Source organism: Paroedura picta, chromosome 12 (assembly GCF_049243985.1).
Source record: "Paroedura picta isolate Pp20150507F chromosome 12, Ppicta_v3.0, whole genome shotgun sequence".
Classification (NCBI taxonomy): domain Eukaryota; kingdom Metazoa; phylum Chordata; class Lepidosauria; order Squamata; family Gekkonidae; genus Paroedura; species Paroedura picta.
The window spans coordinates 34,326,802-34,349,971 of record NC_135380.1 but is presented as its reverse complement, the minus strand read 5'-3'; the positions used below and the strand labels follow the sequence as shown (position 1 = coordinate 34,349,971).

At 43.5% G+C, this 23,170-nt stretch overlaps 1 protein-coding gene across 3 annotated transcripts in view; it reads right to left on the bottom strand.

The window, feature by feature from the left end:
- The window catches only part of RAB14 (RAB14, member RAS oncogene family), a 32,520-nt gene extending 11,101 nt beyond the window's left edge, over positions 1-21,419 (bottom strand). The window contains exon 1 of one of the 3 annotated variants that reach the window (XM_077306565.1): positions 21,077-21,419. The gene's annotated coding sequence lies outside the window, so the exon portion shown is untranslated. Of the gene's footprint in view, positions 1-1,092; positions 1,162-20,596; positions 20,796-21,076 lie in introns of those variants that run through there. The other 2 variants (XM_077306568.1, XM_077306566.1) reach the window with 2 other exon arrangements.
- Positions 21,420-23,170: the final 1,751 nt, after the last annotated feature.

The following is a 23,170-nucleotide window of genomic DNA, read 5'->3' as shown; positions in this document are numbered from 1 at the left end:
TACAAAAAATATTCCCCCCCCCCACACACACACAAATGGTAGCTGTGCCCCATATGGTCATACATGTGTTACTGTAAGAAACTATGCTATACTAGCAGTTTATTACAACATGTTAAGTATTCATACTGAGCACTAGTTGTGTCCAGGACTTCAGCTACAGAGGCTTCTAAGCAAGATCACCCTCAGACTGGAGAATCAGGATGAATTCAAGTACATTCTTCTGCTTCATATCTGAGAATGGATTTCCCTCCCATCTACCACACATGCCCTCAAAGAAGAGTAGTGACAAACCAAACTGGAACAGCCTTTTTTTTAAGTTTAAAGAGGTTTCTCTTCAGAAATCTGGGATTCCTGGCTGGTGGTAACCCAAAGACCAAATACAACCTGTACCTCCAGAAACCATTGCAATCCTACTGTTTCCAGGAGACATGGGTTCTGCCACTGTAAAGCAACCTCTGAAGATACTCTTATATACACCATGACCAATCCCACCATGGAGAGCAAAGAGGTTCTCAGACCATCAAAGAAGCAATTGGCCTCAGAAATGAAGTCACCAGCTATGTACATTGAGCACTCAGGACAAAACCAGGACTTTGTGCTTTGTAAGAAGCCACTAAGGAAGCTGGGGTACTACTATAATGAGCATCTGACAATTCGCTCCTGTTTGGAAACTGGCAGCTGCAATTCTGTAATACCTATAAATTCTGCATATGGAAAATTCAGGTACTGCTGTGACCTTGAGAATACAACAGCACAACCTGCAAAGAAAGTTACCAGGAAACAAGCAACTATTCAACCCACTACCCTCTGGAACAGGTTGGAAGACAAACGCAACACAAATTCCCTTCACCACCACCCAAAACTCTCAAAATGAATGGTGCCACAGCTCAAGAAAGGTCTAAAAACTACCTCAATTATCAATAGTGATAAGATAATCAGAACACTCTAAAAACCCAAAGACAGCCAAGTGAACTGGAAACTGCACAACTCTCAGCTTAACCTAGAAGCTAAACTGGAACAAAAAGTGGCTACTAGCTTGATAACACCACTGTTTGGAGTCTGAGCATACTGAATATTAAACTGTCCACTTGCCTTCAAAAGATTAGTAGATTATCATAGCCTGTAACATCTCCAGCTTCTCTTAAACGGTTTCCACCAGCCACAATGGACACAAATCCAATCTGGAAGTGGTATTCCTTCCAGTAACAAGAGCATCCTTGGCACTGGAAGGCAAAAATGTAACTGAAATGGGAAGGATGAGGATCAGTTTCAGAAGCCCAGCCCAGATATAATGCTTAAAGAACCAATCAGCCTTAAAGAACCAACCAGTGAACTACATTAACAAAGTAAAGAACAATCACAGAAATCTGACAACCATATAGAGGCATTTCCCACCCACTGAGACATTTTCCACCTGGAATAGTAGACTGGAGTTTAGATGGCAGCAGAAAAGATTCTCAATGCTACCAAGTGCTCCATTTTGGAAGTTTCCAGGAAGTAAACCTCAAACTACCACTTCAGACACAACTCCGCCTATAATACCAAGATTCTCAACTTCTGGGTGTGCAAAACATTCAACTTGTCCTAGCCATGAAGTAATTGTATTCGCTATGAAACAATTATCTCCCTCTAGGAGGGTGGATCTGAAATCCAGTTCCTCCTGAATGGAAAAGGTTACACTGAGTATACAACAGGAGTGTGCAGGAAAGATGTTCTGCGGAAGTATGGCTTGCTTTCTGAGCCTCTGCCTCAGAGTATTTTGGACATGGTTCCCCACCAAACTGCACAGCAGCCTGTACTTCAGAAAAGAGGATCACTTGACAGGTAGATTGAGGCACCTTATAGACCAGTGGTCCCCAACCTGCGGGCCACGGCCTGGTGCCGGGCCGCGAAGGCCATGGCGCCAGGCCGCGGCTCCCTCTCCCCGCCCCCCCCCCCCCCGCAGTAAAAAACTTCCCAGGCCGCAAGCTTGCGGCCCGGGAAGCTTCTTAATGCGGGAGGGCGGAGAGAGGGAATAAGGGCCGGGCCGCGGCCGCGCATGGCGCATGCGCATGGCGCATTCACACATGAGTAATGCGCGGGCGCAGCCCAATGCGCGGGCGCGGCCCGATGCGCAGCCACGGCCCGATGCCCTGCCGGTCCCCAGCCTCAGAAAGGTTGGGGACCACTGTTACAGACTAAGATTTACTGACCCCAAGTCTACTTCAGCAGATGAATTTGATGAAATTGACTAAAAGCAAGGAAGGCATATTCTTCAATACATCTGCTGGTCTTCAAGACTGTGGTTCCTTTTTGTTTCTAATGAGTGGGGGTGAATGAGCAAATGAGTTGTTTTACAAAGATACATTTCTATCTGAAGTATCAAGATTTAATTTATTGTAAAATATTTATGTATATTACTTGTAATTTGAGAGCTGCAATCAAAACACTGTTAAATTCAGTGATATTTTAAGTCAGGGTGCAATAATTGATTAGATTAACCAACACAATATTTAGGTCAATTAAAAGTTGCCCATGAATAACCCAGCAGATTAAGAAATACACAAAATGCTTGGAAAAACTGGTGGCAAACGCTTAATAAGCAGTACACTCCTCTACTGTTTCTCAGAAAACACAGAGCCCTAAAGTATAAAAATCAGTTTGGTTTCTAAATTTTGTGCAGGTTCCTAAATTCAAAGGTGTATTAAGGCTCGTTCTAATTATGTCTTCTTTCAGTGCCCTGCCTGTAGAATTCCTTTTGCTTATGCTCCTATGGCCTTTAGAATTCATTAGCCTGTAACCAATTTCCAAAACTGAAATGTAATGGTTTTTATCCTTTATGGGAGATGATCATCAAAGAGGTACATTAAAAACATTAGGTAGCTGAAAGATTACCGGGAGATTAAAAACAGTTTCTTGGAAAGCTGTCTACTTTTACTATAAGATACATTCTTCAAGAGTGGAACTCTTCATAAGACTTGAAGCATATCTTGTCAAACTCTTGTGCATCTGGAGCTCCTTTTGCTACTTTAAACAGAAACATACAAAAAAGGAGTAGCCAGACCAAAAGCAGGATTGCTCCTACTTCCAAACACTAACCCTGCAGCTTCCCTTGGACCTTAGTCAGATGCTTGTGTTACTTCCTGTTTGTGCTGCCTCTCTCCGTACACTTCTGACAGGGAAGAAATGCTAGATGCTGAGATTTTTTTCTAATGCACATGAGATACACTCTCAGCACAGAATTATATGATAGCGAAGAGTGGTGAGCCTAGGCATATGCCATAGGAGGTAGTTTCCAAAAAGTCAAAAATTTACATATTAGTTGGAGCCATAATCTACAGATCCCACTCAGCTACACTTTATAATTAGTTCAGATTTTGTATATAGAGTGTATTGTTATAATTCTGACCACTGAAGAAAACCCAGTAGGGTCGAAAGACGTTTGGTATTATCTGCAGTTAGTTCTGTATAGTTTTTTTAATGAAATTTTAATTCTGTTTTTAAATTGTGCACCACAATAAATTGCTGTTTTTATAATATTTTATTGTACAGCTCAACTTCTGAGTTCCCACTTGTAAAGGTTGTGTTGTGTTCCTTTTTTAGTTTTGAGATTTAAGAACAGCCAATAATTCTCATCAAAGCTGCCATCTTAAAATGGCAGGCTATGAACAGCCAGCACATTTTCCAGCTAACTCATGGAGAGTGTCATGGTTGCTCCATATGCATGCACAAACACACATACTCTTGACAGTGCTGGGGTAATTTTTATTCCCAGCTGCACTGAATTGGAAAGTGAAATAAACATGTAAGGAAAGATCTCTTTTTTAGCATTCTTAATTTTTCTCCTTAGTACTGGTTGGCCTTCTATTCTTGTAACACCAAAGGGATTATTTAAAGGGAAGGGGGTGTATTTTGTAGCTGGCTCAGGCTCTGTGTTTAGTTTTAAGAAAACTACTTATTTATTTTATTTATTAATATTTATATACTGCCCTCCCTGAATGCTCAGGGCGGTTTTCATGTAACTGAAATTATACATGGAATCATCTTTAAACCGCCCGTGGCGCCACGGGCGCCACGGACTAAATAATTCGGTAAGGCCTGCCAAGGCGGGATGTGTCCGTGATGAGGAAGGGTCCGGATTGGACCCTTCCTCACGACAGACAATTGGAGGGACCAATCGGCAGGCGCGAAGCGCCTGCCGATTGGTCCCTCCGATTCTCAGCTCCAGGAACTGCGAGCCGCGCACAGCGCGGCTCGCAGTTCCTCCCGGCCTGGCGCGGCGAGAGGCGCAAAGCGCCTCTCGCTGCGTCAGGCCGCCGACCCAGGGAGCCCCCGGGAGTCGCGCGAAGCGCGGCTGCCGGGGGTTCCCTGCCTGGCGGGCTGGCGCGGCGAGAGGCGCAAAGCGCCTCTCGCCGCGTCAGGCCGCCGCCAACAATAGCTCGCCGCCGCGGACCAGCCCGCCGCCGCCGCGGACCAGCCCGCTGCGGACCAGCCCGCCGACGTCTGAGGTTAGGACCTAGCGCCCGCTGCATTCCCCTGCAGTGGGCTTGATTACTAGTAAAGAAATATTCTCACAAGGTTGAGGTCTTGTTGTTAATTGACCTGGCATTGCAAAGGATTAGCACCAATTCCGCCCTAGCCCTCACTCCCCCAGACCTGGGGATGGGATGAAGGTTTGAAGGGTGACACATGTATTGACCAGGCCAATGTTCGTGGGCGAGGCCCTCTTGGACCTATGTATTTCACTGCCCCCCTATTATTGAACCTCCTCCCACTGCCATGTCTCCCTTGGCCCAGAATCACTGGAATCCATGTCCCGGGCAGGGTCCCATCCCAAGTGCCTTCACTCCTATCCATTTGTAGATTGTCCCAATCTACCACCCCAAAAAGCTGGTAATAGATGATAGTCAAAATAAAAATACAGATTAGACTGGTCCCTAAACTAATCTAACTGCAACTAGCTAGCTAAACTAACCTGCCACCCACAAACCCACCCTACCCAAGCCCCCCCTCTATCCTCCCAATCTAACTAATAGCTAACTACTGCTGCAACTATAGTTTACTGACCAGCGGGCTGAGATCTTGGTACCATTAGCAATTCTCCACAGCCTCCACCCAGCAGCAGACATGGCCTATCTAACTAACTAATCACATAAAAAAATAAATCCCCAGTTCCCTCCTAGAGTTCTGGGATCAAATTATGCAACTTCAAACAAGATAGTTATTAAACATCTCGTTGTCTTTGAGACCATAGAAAGTATACATTCTGTACACAGAGATAGTTTGGGCCTTCATACAAACCTTGCATTCTTGACCTAGTTATAATTGTATTTTGAAGCTGTTTCACTAAAACCCAGGTGACCAATTCCCAGGTAAATATTCTTAAGATTAAGATCAAGAAAATGACTCTGTATCTTTAACTCTCAGGAATGAATCTTCATTCATGTATCAGTCTTTAGAAGCTCACATCATTTTCAGGCAGCCAAGACTTTTTCCAGTCCTGGTCAGAAAACCAAATTTCCAAGTGGTCCAGGCTAGCCTGATCCCAGAAGGAAGGCCAGCTTGGGTTAGAACTTTGATGAAAAAACACCAAGGAATTTCAGGGGCTAGCACTAGCAAACCACTTCTATTAGTCTCCTACTTTGAAAACCCTATGAGGTCACCATGAGTTGGGTACAACATGACAGCACTCTAAACATATGCTAACATGTCCACGTATTTGCTGAATGAGAGCATTCTGTGCACTGAAAAACAAGCCATGGCCAATGTCTTCTTGAGACAGTCAATAGGCCAGTTTCATACAGAGCTCCAAAACATCAGTTTTGATGCAGGCTTAAAAATCATGACACGAGCCATAAGCATGAACATACACGCAACCCACAGCATCTAATATATACCTTCGTATTCTGATTAGGTAGAGAGAGAGAGAGATTCACAGCCTTTTCAGTTATCAAGAAAGGCTACAGCCACACTGCTGTTTCGAAAAACACTTTCACCAGCAGATTCTTCCAGCGCAATCTCTTGTGGGCTTTTCACAAATACTGCAGGCATTCCAAGTACACCTTCTAGTCTTTATAGCACAATGCATGCGAACCTTGCCATGCTGAACATTAGTGTCAAAAATGCCTAAAAGTACGGATTCCTGCTGTTATTTCTCTGAGAAATATTCTGTTGCCTTTAAGAGGCAAAATTATTAAACTAAAATTACTTTGGAACATTACACAGTCACTCAGCTGTAGGACTTTAATAGGATACCGCAACTGCTATTCCAGCCCAATGTTTTAAATGTGACCTCATACAAATGTAAAACCACACGATGTTTCAAAGCTACTTTTTACTTGGGAAGCCCACAGACTTATCCTGAAGTACAATTCTGCTCTGGTTTCCTATTACTCTGTATTAGAAGAGCTTTCTCCCACTATGTCTTTTCCCACACTGGATTCTTGCTACACTAAATCCTGGTCAGATACTGCACTAAAGAAACTATATTCAGACAGAATACATCTATGCTACTTAAATTACCCTTTCATTCTTTGCCTCCTTGGTTTGGTATTCTACTGCTGATCCTTCTAATTTTTCCTTACACTCATGTCCCACTGTTTTGTCAGCCTTTTAGCCACTAGCTGCTGGTGATTCTGAATCTCTGCTATGTAAATTACAATCCCACAAACCAGGCATTTTCCCACCTATGCCAGGTGAGACTACTAGTGCCCTATCTGTCCTTTGAGCATCTGGCCATGGTGATCCATGTGACGGTCACCTCCAGAATAGACTTCTGTAGCTCGCTCTACGTGAGCCTGCCCTTGTCCCGGAAATTGCAGCTGGAATAACAACAACAACAACAATAACAAACAACTCTTGTGCATATTTTAAACTGCAGTGAAAGTGATTAAGCCCCATGCCAAGACCAACAGAGTGATGTTCCAAAAACTGTCAAGAACACTAGCCTTTCTGGACCTATATAAAATTGGGACCTATATAAAAAACAAACATACTCAAAGTGATTGTACCACACCTCAACATTTTTAAGCAAAGACATTTAAAACAACAGTTTAAGACTGAGCAGTTGGAATGAGAATGATCATGTGAAGCTGCCGTATTCAGAGCCAAATGTATCTGCTCGCTGACCACTCCGGAATCTTGGACAGAGAAGGGTCCTCCTAGTACCCGATCACAGGGATTATTATTTGGCGATGCCAGGGATTGAACCTAGAATCTGCTGCAAGCAACAGCAGTGCTCACTAAAACAAGGTCCGTCTCTCTCTCCCACTTTAGTCCCCAGTTTCCCAGGGCAAGAATACAGTTAACATCAATCATTTGATGCTGAGTCAGCTACATACAAAGTTAAATGTTGCCTACAGCCTGCTCAAGCAAATTCCGTACCAAAACTCAGACTGCTGGGCCCTTATATTGTCCACATTTGCATATAAATATCTTTGCTTATTTTGCAGAATGGCTGAGTTTAGCTATTCATGTAGAGAAACAAAAAGACGCAGGACAGTAGTAATTTAAGACTAGCCCTGCTGATCAGACCAAAAGTCCACCTAGCCCATCACCAAGGAGCTTAAATACAACAGCTTCCCAAGGGCTAGTCTTGCTCTTGTTCAAACTCACCGCCTGAGATTTACACCAGAATAGGCCCCATCTTTTCAGGCCTCTCCTTGTGGCTAGAAAGGTCAGAAATTAATTGGGGGGGGGGAGATTAGATTATAAACATGCCAATTAAAAGTGCAACAGCTATACTAGTACATACAGAGCAGAGTAAACATTGGGAATCTCCCATCCTGTCTTTTTTAAAAAAGACCCAACCCCCTGACAGCCACTTACTGCACCTTCTTCTATGCCCTGGTACTAAGCAGATGACTCGTTTTCAAATACCACTCAGAAGACATTGAAAAATGGACATTCCCCATCTCCTAAGGCTTTCCATTTTGCAAGAGAGATTTAAAAGCCCAATCACCATTTCCCATACAATGCAACTCTAAATAAACTCTTTTAAAAAATGATAGTATGATTACAAGGAAGTGTCAGGTCTAGGCCACCTAGGAAATTCATGGGTAAACCGAACTTCCCAGTTCATACTCACAGTATCATCCCAAACTCATCCATCTAAGCCCACAAGTCCATTCAGGATGGCATTGTTAGAGCAGTACACGAGTTCTCACTGATGAGGTTAGATTTAAATCTGAATAGGATAAATTTAAACTATTTCAACAAGCAGGATCTGGTCAGCACATGCATTGTTCACCTCTCAACCTCTTTGCATGAGATATATTCTCAAACTGAAAAGTTCAGCGGTTTGGGGAAGGGGAAAGAACAAGAGAATGGCTTGCCACAAGGTCTTTATTTGGCTGCCCACCCACCAACTTCTGGTTTATAGATCTCCCTGGTTTCATTCTCTCTCCTGCAGTGTATGCTACAGAAGAGGAGCACCGCCTCAGAGAAGCTTCCCCATTTGTGAGCTACAATAAAATAATACCATTTTTCAAATTTAAAATAGGATTTTGAATTACACCAGCTAAAATTTCAGGGCTTCTTATAATCCTCCTCAGAAATACAGCTGTGCTCAGATACGTGAAGCTTTTAGAAATGTTTTTCTAGAAACGGTCTTCTTAAAAAGCATGCACACTTGAATGCTTACACCTGAGATTCAATGGATGTTTTGCTAGGTCTTACAGCATCCCCCAAGATAGCTCCTACCTTATTTACAGTATGCTAACTTTGCATCTTCTGTAGTCAAGGTCTTCAGACCTTCCAGCAAGCTAATCCACTTTGCCAGTAGCTGCACTAGTCAAGCTTTGTTCACCATCACACAAAGCAAGGATCATGACAAAACTCTGCAAGGATGACAATATACTCAAAGCAGAGTGATACACATACTATTCATTTAGAGGAATACCTAGGGGCATATAAAGAGCCAACGGGGCTTTCAACTCTCGTTGAGATAGCGTGACCACACACTACACCATAACCTACAGTATTTGCTGGCGTATAAGACTACTTTTCCCCCCTGAAAAACATGCCTCCAAGTGGGGGAAGGGTCGTCCTATACGCCAGGTGCACTTCAGTTGGGATACACATAGCTGCCCATAGTGGCCCATAGTACTGTAATGTAATGTAACAAATTCTATATTTTGAAATGTTGGGGGGTCGTCTTATATGCCGGCAAATACGGTAACTCTTCTAAAATTCTGCACAGCCTTGCTGCTGAAAGCTTGACAGAAAACATTCACTGACGCTGGACATTGGACTCCCCAGATTAATAGGGCCTCCAATAGATCTGATGGGGTAACAAGATATTCATAGCCTGGCAAAGATACATCCCAGAGATGGGTGAAGCTTGGGTAGCCACAGTGGAGTCATGCTCAACACAGACTTCCATCAGAAAACTTGTCAATGCTGCACCAACACTGATAGTACATACCAGGGGAACCCATGGACATGGGTGTATGCATATGAAGTTGCAGTCTCTGCTGCTGTTTCACTTATTTCCTTGTTTTCACCACTCTCTCACCTTAACCCTGAGGCTGAATCCAGGAAACAGCAGGGTGATACTGGTAAAAAAAAAAAAACAATTGTATGGGGCTGCCATCAACACAAATCAATGGCACAACAGTCCACTTTTTGGGCCTGGTGAAATGCCTGGGAATAATATTGGCTCTGAGAAAGAAAAGCTAGTTTGGGATGTGGCTACAAGTATTTTCTATATATATAGTGTGCCAGCTGCCACTCCCATCTTGACATGCAGACACTGCCATACTTATCCACACCACAAACTCCTTAAGACTAGACTACTGTAAACATTATACATGGGGTTGCCCTTGAAAACAGTTTGGAAACTTCAGCTGGTCCAGAATGATGCTGCTAGACTACTGATTGTTTTATGCCAGTATGATCATGTTACCCTGTACTTCAGCAGCTTCTTTGGCTACTTATTTGTTTCCAGGCACCATTCAAGGTATTAGATGTTAAAACCCTTCATGCCTGAGGACCCACAAATCCAATGCACTTCATTCATTCATTCATTCATTCATTCATTCATTCATTCATTCATTCATTCATTCCCCTCCCCTGAGGCTCAGAGCAGTTTATGTGGAACACAAATGATGCATGGAATTTTGTTCCTGTATAACATATTAATGGACTGCAGCAATAATGGTATTAACATTAGCAACTACAACAGAGGGTAACAGTCTATAAAGATTCGAACAGGTCCAAGGTTCAAAACGGGTGCATGGATTCCTGGGAGGGAGGAATCAGGGGCCCTGTAGATGTTACTCATTCCGGTCGACTTCAAACAAATGCCTGGCAGAAGAGTTTCCTTTTGCAGGCCCTGTGGAATAGTTTAAGTTCTGTCAGGGCCTTAGAATCATAGAGTTGGAAGGGACCTGCTGGGTCATCTAGTCCAACCCCCTGCACTATGCAGGACAATCACAACCCTATCACTCATCCACTGTAACCTGCCACCCCATTGAACCCTCACAGAATCAGCCTCTGTCAGGTGGCTCTGTTTAAAAATATCAAAGATGGAGAAACCACCACCTCCCAAGGAAGCCTATTCCACTGAGAAACCACTCTGTCAGGAACTTCTTTCAGATGTTTAGACAGAATTTCTTTTGCATTTCATCCCATTGGTTCTGGTCTGTCCCTCTGGGGAAAGAGAGAACAACTCTGCTCCAATCTCTACATGGCAGCCTTTTAAATACTTGAAGATGGTTATCATATCCCCTCTCAGTCGTCTCCTCTACAGGTTAAACAGACCAACCTTCCCCAATCTCTCCTCATACGTCTTGGTCTTCAAACCATCTTTGTTGCTCTCCTCTGGACATGCTCCAGTTTGTCTACATCCCTCTTCAACTGTGGTGCCCAAAACTAAACACAGTACCACCACCTCTTTTAGTTCCTCTGGGAATTCTCCCATAGTGAGAGATAGGTTGATTATCTCCAGGGGGGGGGGAGGGATAATCTAATGTCAGGTGTTTTTAGGAGCCATGATGGGTAGGGTTCTAGCAGGCATGTGGATGGCCTGTTAGCATCCTATCCACTTCTGTCAGAGTGAGTTGTCTGAAGTCACTCAGTATTTTCTCCAAAGGTGGTCAAGGGGCCTCTAGTTCACTTTCTGTGTCTAAGGTTGGAGGGAGGTCACTGCGGAGTGTCGAGATTTTGTCTGCAAAATGACTTGCGAATGTCTCACAGCTGATATCCAACTGACTACAGTTTTGTTGCCCTTCTACCAGGGCAGTGAGAGATTGAACTATCCTAAACACTTGTGCCAACATGAGTCTGCAGACACAATGGTAGCTGGGTAAAAACTTCATTTTACTGACTTCACCGCCATCTCATAGGCCTTCATCTGTATTCTATAAGATGTTCTCGAGGCTTCATCATGAATCTTCCTCCAAACTTGCTCTAGCCGTCTCAGTTCCCGTTTCTTACCGCGAAGCTCCTTGGTGTACCAAGGGGCTCGTTTGAGATGAGGGAGGGAAGGATAGTGAGTTAACTTGCCAACGGCAGCCAGCATTCTGTCATGTCAGGCACTGACCAGACCATTAAGAGAAGTGCCGGGAGGCATTGGGACCCACAGATCATTCAAGAATCCAATTGGATCCATAAGTTTCCACAGGCGACCTAGAATTTGATTGACACCCAACTGAGGAGGAGGTGGTAGCCCTAGCCGAGCCTCCTGGGCCTGGTGGTCTGACCCATGGCATGGGAATTGCTGTGACTAGATCCACATTCAGACCCACACTGAAAATGAGATCCAGGGTGTGGCCTACTTAGTGAGTGGGACCAACAACAAATTGTGAGAGCCCTATGGTCGCTATGGTTGTGGTTGAATTTATCCTTATGGTTTTATGCACCAACTAAGGTCATCAGGTGCCTTATTTTTATGGTCCCGTTCTATTCATATGGACTCTTACACAGTCCATGCCCCCTCTCAAAAACCAAAGAAAGGAAAACTCAGAATGTAGTGGTAGTTACCTAAACATCATCAGTAGTAAATATTTAAGTATCAATTATCATTACTTATGAGCATATTTTGTCTGGTTACTATGTTATCTTTTTTACTACATGGCAATTTGTTGGGTTTTGTGCCACTTGGTAACTATGTATGGGAACTGGAGACATTTGTTCAAAATGTATCGGTTTGATAGCCGACTTTGTGTAAACAATGACTTTGCATTAAAATAATTTCTATAATTGGTGATTCTGTATTTTGTAATGTTTACTTGGTCTTTCCATGGATATTTATATATTTACTACTCATGTTTAGGTAACTACCACTTCTCAGTTTTCCCTTGTCTTATTTGTATTACTGCTTTTTTTCCCGTCTCAAAAGCAGCCTGCTGGATCTGATACTTTCTTCCACAACAAATGCAAAGTAGAAATATTTCAATGTGCCTTTGGTGGAAGTAATGGAGTGTCTGATGGGCATCTGGGAGTAATATGTTACAGGAATTAGTTTTAACTTGATACATAGTTCAAACACATAAATTAGTGTATGTTTCATTATTTTGTAAGCTATCTTGGGCATGTGAAAGGCAAGATATAAATGTTTTAAATAAATCACTCCAAAGGATTACTTAAAAGCCTCATCGTTTTCTCCCTTAATTTTTAATATAAAAAGAGAAGTTATTTGGGGAGAGTGTAGCACTGGATAGCCAGCTTCATGCCTCAAGATGCAGCAGGGAAAGGGGGGGCGGGGTCTAAGTCCTACATCCTTTCCGAAGAAAGAGGAAGTGTTCATGCAACTGCAAATTCTACAATGACTGACAAGCACTAAGAATTCAAGCTTGGTTTTTCAGTTGCGAAATAAAGCCAATGAGACACGACTGCCAAATACCAGCATGTGCATTTTATATGACAATAGTGAAATGAAACGGACTGCAAATACTATTTCTCCTTTAGAGGAATTGTTAAAACACAAGCTGATCTCAAGCTAGGATGGGCAAAAAGAAAAATAATAATAACAAAAAATGCAGAATTATGAATAATGTACAAAAAAAACCCCGTGGTTTTGATTGCTGAAGAGGGAAAGATCTGTGGATCATTTTACAAAGTACTCAAAAAGAGGTCCAACCCCACCAATCCTTAGGTTTATCCTACATAAAGATACCCACATTTACAAGCATATTTCAGCAATGACATATGTTGCCCAATGTGACTGTGAAATCAACTTCCTGGCACATTTTCAAGTATGAAGCCAGTTTCTGTACTGGTAAATTAGGTAAGGTAGAAGACAATACTGTTTGACTACTAAATTCCTTCAGCCTATAAAAAAGGAGGTCTATTTATACTAAAAACTGAGCAGCTTGGTTTTCCAAGCAAGCATTCTACTCAGACACTATTTCCTCCAAGTGAAGCAGGGCCCACACTATTCCATCACTTGATTTGAGATCATCAAACCCATACTGAGAAGAATGCATGCTTTTCTACTGAAGGAAGCAAAATTCTATGAGGCCTTCTGAGGTCAGGCATTATGTCATCCTGTCTCATTAAACATTTGCAATAGCCAACCAAATGCAAAATGCCTATATTTAAATATATACCATGTCCACACACACATTCATTTATAAATATTAAATAGAAACCTTAGCATCTCAACTCCATTAGGTAAATATCTGCCTTCTAGCAGCAAGAAGATGCCTTAGCAATCTTAAATGACCATCCTTAAACCAAAATAAACTATTACTAACTGAACTGTCCCATCCCACCAAAAAAAACCCTGCCCTTCCATTAATGTTAAATCAATATCTTTAATTGATGGTAAGCAAATCAAAACTGATAATCTAAGCATGTATTTTTCTAGATTTCGGTTATAACACTGTTGGGAATATTTTACCTGACCAAGCACTATCCCAGTTATTAAAAACATAATTATTTGAAGTCAAGGGAATTTAAGCAACTCATGTGAAGGACCGCAACCTGAACAATACCTGTAATTACTGGGGAGTGTAAGGAAGTGTCTCTGTAATGAAGGATGATAATGTATCAAAAGCAGTAAAGGGCACAGTGCCAGGTACTCATTACTGCATTAACTGTTTATATGTTACAGTGAATTCACATCGTCCTGCATGTACATCTGTTTATAAGAAAAGTCAGTATACATTCACTTTCAACAGGGGACTAGAATCTGAATAAATTTATCTATTTATTTTACTTTTAGGCCGCCATGCTTCAAAAAGGCCTTGGGGCAGCTTACAACAAAGCATAAAACAGTCCAATTTCAAATACGTATAAAACCCAGAGGTTTCCTGCTACAATTACATTTAAAGTTTACTTCATAATTCTCTAATGAGCCAAGGCACACTGTTGATGGTGTTCAACTGTTTGGCCTGGCTTCGGATGGGGGCATGCAGTCCAGTTGAGATCCTCACGGGTGGGACTGGGTGTGGCCCATACAAGTGGCTGAGGTGCTACCTTTGTCCTCAACCAAATACCTGGTGGAAGAGTGCCATTTTGCAGGCTCTTCAGAAGTTCTGTGAGGGCCTGAGTCTCTACCGGCAGCTCCTTCCACCAGACTGGATCCAGGGTTGTACAACAACAACAACCTTTATTGGCATAAAAATTAAGACAAATCAGAATACAGTCAATTGGTTCTTAAGTTCACGCAGCTTAATTGCCATTTGTAAGAATTTAGCCACTATCAATTGTATCTGGATCCTGATTGGAAAGAAGGAACTGTACCTTGCATTTATCAGAGTAGCCAATACATTTAACTAGGAGTGAGTCTAGAGCTTTAGCCCAAATGGCATTGTATATGGGGCAGTAAAAAAAGACATGCTGTATGGTTTCTATGGAACCTTGCTTACATGGGCAGTGTCTCTGTATGTAAGGAATCATCTGAAATCTCCCTGCCGTAACTGCTGATGGGAGGATGTTAAACCTGGCAAGCATAAAAGCCCTGTGTTGTTGGGGAATAACAAGGTGAAATAAATAGAATGCTAATTTATCAGATGGTGGAGATTGTAAGCCGTGACTTCTTCAGGTAGGATCCAGGGTTAAGAAAGCCCTGGCTCTAGTTGAGGCCAGGCACACCTCTTTGGGGTTTCAATCAAATATCCAGGAGTACATGCATTCAGCATAGCATAAAAATCACTCATTGCACATATAAAGAAAACTCTGTGCATTTGTTATAACTTGTGAACAGAGCTACTATCTTAAGACTTCTGGTAATAACATATGTGACAGTGTTGTCTATAGTCAGTGCTTATAGTCATTAGAGGTACCATAAGGGAAGAGCACCTTCTTTATAAGCAGAACTAGGGGCCAAGTCCATTGCATTCGGGAATACAATGGGTGCTAGATTAGGGGCATGGAGTGGAAGAATTCTATGGACGGCCATCCCCTCCCCCAGGGACCTGGAAAGGCGGCAGGCTGCTATTAGGGAAATCACGTGCAGGGGCAGCTCTCGCACAACAGAGATCTGCAGCCTCCAAGCCTCAGAGGGAAGTTCAAGGAGGAGGGGGTGGTCAGGGGTGGGGGTCTGAAGGTGATTAGCTGGCTGCTGGACATACAGGCAAGCCAGTTGGAGGAGGCACTCAGGGGCGAGACAGCTGCCCTGAGTGGGTGTTAAGCGCTGAGTGGCACTTAGGCCATGAGATATGTTCCTCCTCCGAGGCCTTACCAGAAATATTAACTGGAACAGATATGCCAAGCACAAGGTATTAGAATAAGAACTCACCCTGCCACATTCTGGGCAGCCAGAGTAGACAATAGTAAGCTAAATGGACAAGTGGTCCAATTCAGTATACTGCAGTTTCATAACAAAAATATGTGCTATGTAACAATGCACCTTCTTTTACATATATTTAGAGTAATACTATTAGATGGCAATTACCTATAGCGTTATTCCTTTAAATCACCGCTGGAAGAAGAATAGAGCTATCATGCATTTGGGCATGACTGTGGAGGTGGGGCTGCATCTTTATTGCTGTTTTATTAAGATGTTTTAATGCTTCTAGCAGTTTTATGATTATCGGGTTTTAATTACTGTAAACCACTCTGGGAACGAGGAAAAGCAGGATAAACCTTAAATAGATATCATAAACATAGCCAAATAATGTTGAATAGCACCAAACCAGGATTTTTAGATGGTTTGTTAACAAACCAGTTGGTAAAAGTTGTGGTTAACCTGAATTCACAAGCCACAGTTTGTTGAGTAATATTGTCCCTCACAGTCACTTGCACACAGAAAACAGAGCTGGAAACAGAAGAGACTTAAGTACAAACCTGAATTTATTATGACAGAATCACCAGAATTTGTTGCACAAGCTGCTGTTTAATCGCATGATTTGAAATGCAACAACAGTGTTAACAGAATCCTGCAGGCCTAGACGCAAGTATGTCAGTGAGAACATTCTCATTATGTATATTCAGAAAATTTGTGCACATGCAGGAGCAATCTTAACATGTGAAGCCCACATGTAACTTGAACATCACCAAAAGAAATAGGCCACATATTCAATGCAGTTTGTTTTATCCTACCCTACACTAAGATGTATAATGGGAGTGGCCAAAAGTTGACTCATGAAAGAAGTCATTGGTGGTCTTTAAGCAGAAGCTGGGCAGATATTTAGCAGGGATGCTTTGGGCTGATTCTGGAATGAGCAGGGGGTTGGACTAGATGGCCTGTATGGCCCCTTCCAACCCTAAGATTCTGTGACTTGAAATAATTCTCAACCTTCCCTTAATCACCCACTTGCAATTTATAGCCCAGCTACATACATACTCACTCAGAAGTCCCACCAACTGTAATTATATTTGCTCCTAAGCATGCTTAGGAACTCTACCCCAATAAGTCAAGTTCTCACTGATCTCAGTTCTACACCAATACCAATGTCCTTTTCAGAAACTCTGTAGATTAATACAGTTTATAGTGTCAGCTCAGTACAGGAAATAGCCTGGAATCAATATCTTTTGTAGCATATCCAAAGCTCAGCCCCACAAATCAGTAAGACCAGAGGGCAATCCAACAGAAAAATCTTACAAGGCTTTTCAAACATGAGCAGACTACAGCCAGTCTTCCAAAGAAGGACATTTCACACTTCTGAGGAAGCCATATGCATGCCCTTGTTGCACATATTATAATTTTGTCCACATTTTTTAAAATACTTACACAAAAAACTTAAAAACAAAACTGTTCTTAGCAGAATATCTAAAACAATCTATACAGCAAGTAATGGATACAATTAAACAAAAGCAACGGCCAAAATAGAAGACTAAAACAGCAACTCACAGATTACATTTTCTGTTGATTTCAGAAAATTATTTAACTCAGATGAAAAGATACAGATTCCAGATATTGTGCAATACTAACCCAGACAAGCTTAGTCACATGCAATTCCAGTGAATTCATCTGGGCTTATTCCTATAGCAGCTTTAGCTTTCTATTGGAAAGGTGCTGATCCACACCTTCGAATAACAATAAAAGGTCTGGAACCAAAATACCTTAAGGACTGCTTTCTCTTATACCCAACCCAGCATATTTTGTACGGTCACTGTCTGAAGCCTACCTCCATGTGGTCAAAAGAAAGCCAGGTAGCCTTCTCTCTCGTAGTGTAGTCTCAGAACACTCTCCCTGCTTACAGTCAACATTGTTTCTTCAAACAGGGGCAAAAATTATTTTCCAGGAATATATGATGGTTCCATATCCTGGCCAACTATATCAGTTATCATTTCTAACTGTTTAGTTGATGTTTGACATAGGGTAAACAATATTGTTGTGGAAGGAAAAAAACTACAAGCAAACCGATACGGAAAAGAAAGAATCTTACAAAAAGAAAGCTAACACTTCAGTCAAGCCTCAAAATCTCCAGAAAGGAATATGCCCCAGTCAAAAACACAAAGGAAGTCCCAGAATGTGTAGCATCTGCTATTATTATTACTTCGTAAGTGCTCAAAAACACTTTTCTCTACTGAAAACACTGGAGAATTGCTGCCTTTCAGCTGCCATCATTCTGAGTTAGATGGACAATTGATCTGGATCAGTTAGGCAGCTGCAGATGCTTACATGACCACCATTAAACTTTCTAAAAGTTTATCTTGAAGGATAAAAAGGATTTCTTTCAGGAGTCTTATTAAATAATAAGCTTTGCCTCTGTTATAAGAAGTTAATGTTTTAAAGGCAGTTACTTCACTGTCTCTGTATTAAGAGTTCTTTACTGCCTATCTGATTATGAAGAGTTTCTTGACAGGTAAGCGTGAATGGAAATATACATGTTACTGAACACTCACATAAAAAAGGTATGGATAAACTTGCATGGGCTAACCCTCATTAAGAAACTACTATTTCGATACAGGATGAAGAACAGGAGAGAAGATGTAGCTCATCCTTCATATGAATCCTCAAGACAGCATTTTACTAAAGTAGTTTTACTATAGTTCTATGAATTCAGCTGAAGCTTAACACACTGAAAACTAAACCAATAATGCAGTACACAGTAGTACAACTTTGAATTCAAGATCTAAGTAAGCAATCTCAATATATGTAGCCAATTAAGAGATGCTGTTTTAACAGAGTGTACAAAAAATCACATTCTCCACAGAATCATCATATTATACACAGGAATAAAACAGGTTGCATAAAATGTGCTCACTGTACATGAGCTATATCGCTGCTTGCACAGATTACAAGGAAGGTCATCCTGCACTTGACATTTCCCTACACAATGGAATCCCCAATGCCTAAGTAGTACAAAAACAAGTACCAGTATTTGATGCACATTGGTGTTGTGTAGATATTTTCAGTTACTTAAATTACTCTTAAGTTTTAAAAAAGCCCTTAAGACACACCACACAAAATTTTGCTAACACACATGCATCATACCCTGGCAGCTGACAGGTCTTGAAAAACAATGTATTGTATGTACACACATAATCTAATACTTACGGTGGGCACATGTGCCATATCAGACCAGGACAATAATAAATATGTGTCTAAAATCTAAAGATGTAAGATAAAAGTGCATACCTAACATCTATCCTGCTTCACACACAGGGGGAAACAAAGATGTGTCTACATAAGCACTACACTAATTACACTTATGTAATTATATTTATTCCTGGCAAATAGAAGATGGGGAAGAAATTGAGGTAGTGACAGATTTTATTTTCCTGGGCTCCAAGATAACTGCAGATGGGGACTGCAGCAAAAAAATTAAAAGCCGCTTGCTCCTGGGGAGGAAAGCTATGGCAAATCTAGACAGTATCCTAAAAAGCAGATACATCACCCTGCCAACTAAGGTGTGTCTAGTCAAGGCTATGGTCTTCCCAGTTGCAATGTGTGGCTGTGAAAGTTGGATCATAAGGAAGGCCGAGTGTCAAAGAATTGAGGCTTTTGAACTCTGGTGCTGGAGTCCTTTGGACTACAAGGCAAACAAACCAGTCAGTCCTAGAGGAGATCAGCCCTGCCTGCTCCTTAGAAGGCCAGATCCTGAAGATGAAACTGAAATACTTTGGCCACCTCATGAGAAAGAAGGACTCACTGGAGAAGAGCCTAATGCTGGGAGAAATTGAGGGCAAAAGAAGAAGGGGACAACAGAGAATGAGGTGGCTGGATGGAGTAACTGAAGCAGTCAGTGCAAGCTTAAATGGACTCCAGGGAATGGTAGAGGACAGGAAGGCCTGGAGGATCATTGTCCATGGGGTTGTGATGGGTTGGACACGACTTCGCACCTAACAACAACTGTATTTATACTGCACATGCAGTCTGTGAGACAGTAGCTAAAATCTTAGAAAAATGTATGCAGGCAAGCCCTCCTGAACTCTCAGGTAAACATGTAGGATTCCCAACACCACTGACATACTTGTTCCTTTACAGAGTTTACAACAGGTCCCTACTGTGAGAAGCCTACAGCATAAACTGTAACAATAGATGGACAAGAAGAGAAACAAGGGAAATAAGAATATGGTTAGGGGCTCATGTGCTAAAAGCCATAAACACCAAGCAAATTTGCCAGTAAAAACATCAAAGCTTTCTTCTAGGTAAACCTGCAGGATCAGCAGTCCACAAACTCAGTCACACAAAACCTCTATGCATCCAGTCAGACTACTAGTGCATTTTAGAAGTTTCATGTCCTCTGACAGGAAGCAGTTCTCCCAGGTTGCAAGCAAAAAAAAAAACAAAAAAAAATGTGCTACTTCCTCACTTACTTGGGAGCGAATTTCACTGTGGGAGTTACATTCAAGTAACACACAGGCAGACTTGAAAGTGCAGGCCACACCTTTACCCAGCTGTCACTGAGATTCCACTTGAAGCCTCGCCACAAACTGCAGCGTGTGCACACAACTCAAAAGTCACCAACTGTAGCATAACACATTGTGTGTGAACACACAACCCAAAAGTTATACGCTGTAGTTTAATATGTTACGTGTGTGCACACAACCCTACCCAGGAGACACTGGCTGTAGCGTAATCTGTCACATACTGTACTTGGATCTGTCCCTTGTCTGTACACAACCCAAGAGACACAAACCGTAGTGTAGCACTTGACGGGTATGCATAGCCCTTGCTCACAGTTGAGGTTCACTGCTGAAATTCCAGGTTTAGCCCCCCCCCCCGCCCCCAGCAAGAAGGATTTCCAGTGTCAGGTGCGGAGGGAAGGTCTTTGTCTACCTGAGGCGCTGGGGAGCCCCTGCCAACCCGTCCCAGCAGGCGACGCAGAGCCAAAGAGACCCTAGTCGGGGCGAAGTGCCGTGCTCTTTGGGCCTGCCTCGCCCAGCCGAGGCAGCCTTTCGGGGCAGCCCGGGCCCACCTGCGGGGCGCGTGCACGTGTGGAAGCTGAAAAGGGCCCAGCGGCCCTCGCATCCCGACAACGGCAAAGCCCACGGCGAGCCTCTCCCCAACTCCCTGCCCGGCCGTGTCTTCCTGGGAAAGAGGAGGCGGCCCGAGGAAAGCCCAGCCGGCCGAGGCGGCCGGAGGAGCGGAGGCCTACCCGCATCAGGAAGCCCCCCCCCCGCGCGCTCCAACACATTCGACCCCCCCCCGCCGCCTCCCGCAGGGGGCGTTGCCAAGCAACCCCGTGAGGAGGGCGGGCGGGGAGTTGAGGCCTAGTCGGGCGGAGAGATGGGGTCGCGGCCGCCCCCGCAGGCTGACCTGGGCTCGGAGGGCTGGTGACTGGGCAGCTTGGCTCCGGTGGTGGCGGCGGCGGCGGCACGACGTCTCCCCTCCTCCTCCTTCTTCTTCTTCCGGGGCCTCCCCTCAGGCTCAAGCCTCGGTCTCGCAAAGGCGGCGGCGAGTCCACTGCTGCTGCGCGCGCACCTCCACAACGACGGCCGCCTCCTTCTCCCCCCCTTCTCTTTCTTTTTTTTTTCTTGTCTCTCTTTCTCTCTCGCCTCACCGCCGCCCCTCCCCTTCCTTCTGCCGCCTCCACACTCTGTCCAAGATGGCGGTACCCTCCTTCCGCAGGGTTTCTCCGCCCACTCCTTAATAGGAACGGGGGAAGACGGAAGATAAAGAAGCCGGGCGAAGGGGGAAACACAAAGCAGGGCCGCGGCCGATGACAACCTGAAAAAACAAAGAGGGATATGTAAAAACGCGCCCTAGGCCACACCCATCGGGGGGGGGCGCAGCAGGAAGGGCCAATCAAAAATGGCAAAGAGGGGCGGGGCGCTATGAAAAGAAGGGGAGGAAATAATCGCTTCTCTCTCTCGATCTCCGGGCTCTTGGGCGCCTGCGCGGGAGTTGTGCAGGGCTAAGCATGCGCTCTTGGAAGGGGAAAAAATCCCATCCTGAAGTGGGCGGGCATAAAATACGAAGAGAATTTTTGTTTTCTTTAATCCAAAAATCGCCCTGCATCAAATGGAGGCTTCGCAACATCTTCTTGGTCAAGCCCTTCATCCCAGGCTGACAGTACTCTGTCGCCTCAGGGCCCCGCAGCTGTGTGCGAGGGGTCTTCCATACAAGTTGTGGAGCCATCCGCCTTTGGCAGATGCCCTACACACAGAAATGCAACAGAAGTTCATGAGATGAAATTTACCTGTTGAATCTCTTCCTGTCACGTGGCTAGCCCTCAAAAAAAAAATTCCCTACAGTAGCTTTACCTCGGCCTCAGCTCTTTATAAAAGATATTTTATTGAATAAGCTAATATTTTGGAAAGGAGTTTCCTGAGAACTTTGCATCTGTCCCTTCTGCACTTGTAAGCCCCGTGTATTAAATCAAGGTGCCTTCTCTGTTGTGGCCCCCATCTCGTGGGACGGCTTGCCTGAGGAGGTTGCCAGCTTCCAGGTGGGCTCTGGGGATCCTTGGGGATCACAGCTCATCTATAAGACGACAATTCCCCTGGAGAAAATGGATGCTTGTGAGGGTGGACTCTGGCTTTGTACCTCACTAATGTCCATATTACGAGCTTCTTGTGGCGCAGACTGGTAAGGCAGCAGAAATGCAGTCTGAAAGCTCTGCCCATGAGTTTGGGAGTTCAATCCCAGCAGCTGGTTCAAGGTTGACTCAGCCTTCCATTCTTCCGAGGTCGGTAAAATGAGTACCCAGCTTGCTGGGGGGTAAACGGTAATGACTGGGGAAGGCACTGGCAAACCACCCCGTATTGAGTCTGCCATGAAAACGCTAGAGGGCGTCACCCCAAGGGTCAGACATGACCTGGTGCTTGCACAGGGGATACCTTTACCTTTTTTGTAACCTAATGTCCGTATCCTTGCCTGGCTTCATCCCCCAGTCTCTAGCAGTTTTCCAACCTGGATTTGGCAACTCTATCCCCTCCTTTCCCTGCCAGTGGCCAGGGAAGACTTGGCAGCCAAAGGAGATCAGGAAGGCTCCCAGTTTCCTGGCCTTCTGCAGACTATACAAAACTGAGTTATTTAAAAGGGCTTTTGTACACAGACAATAATATAGCACTATACGAGAAACAAAGTTACTTGGATAAATTATTGGGGTTTTGTCCCCAATGCATAGTTTGCTGTGGGTTGGATTGTATTGTGTATTTTTTTGCATCCTTTACTGTGTCATGTTAACACTTGTGCTTTGCTTCATTATTTAATGTCCCATCTTGCTGATTATATTGACTTTTTCTGTGAATTCTGTCTTGAGAACCAATTGGTAAGATGGACATAAATGATAATGTAAATAATGTAAATCATAAAATAAAACAAAATAATATAAAATACATCAAACTCAACCAATTTTTTCCTACTCCTGGCATACTGACTCCACATGCATATCATGATACCTCATCT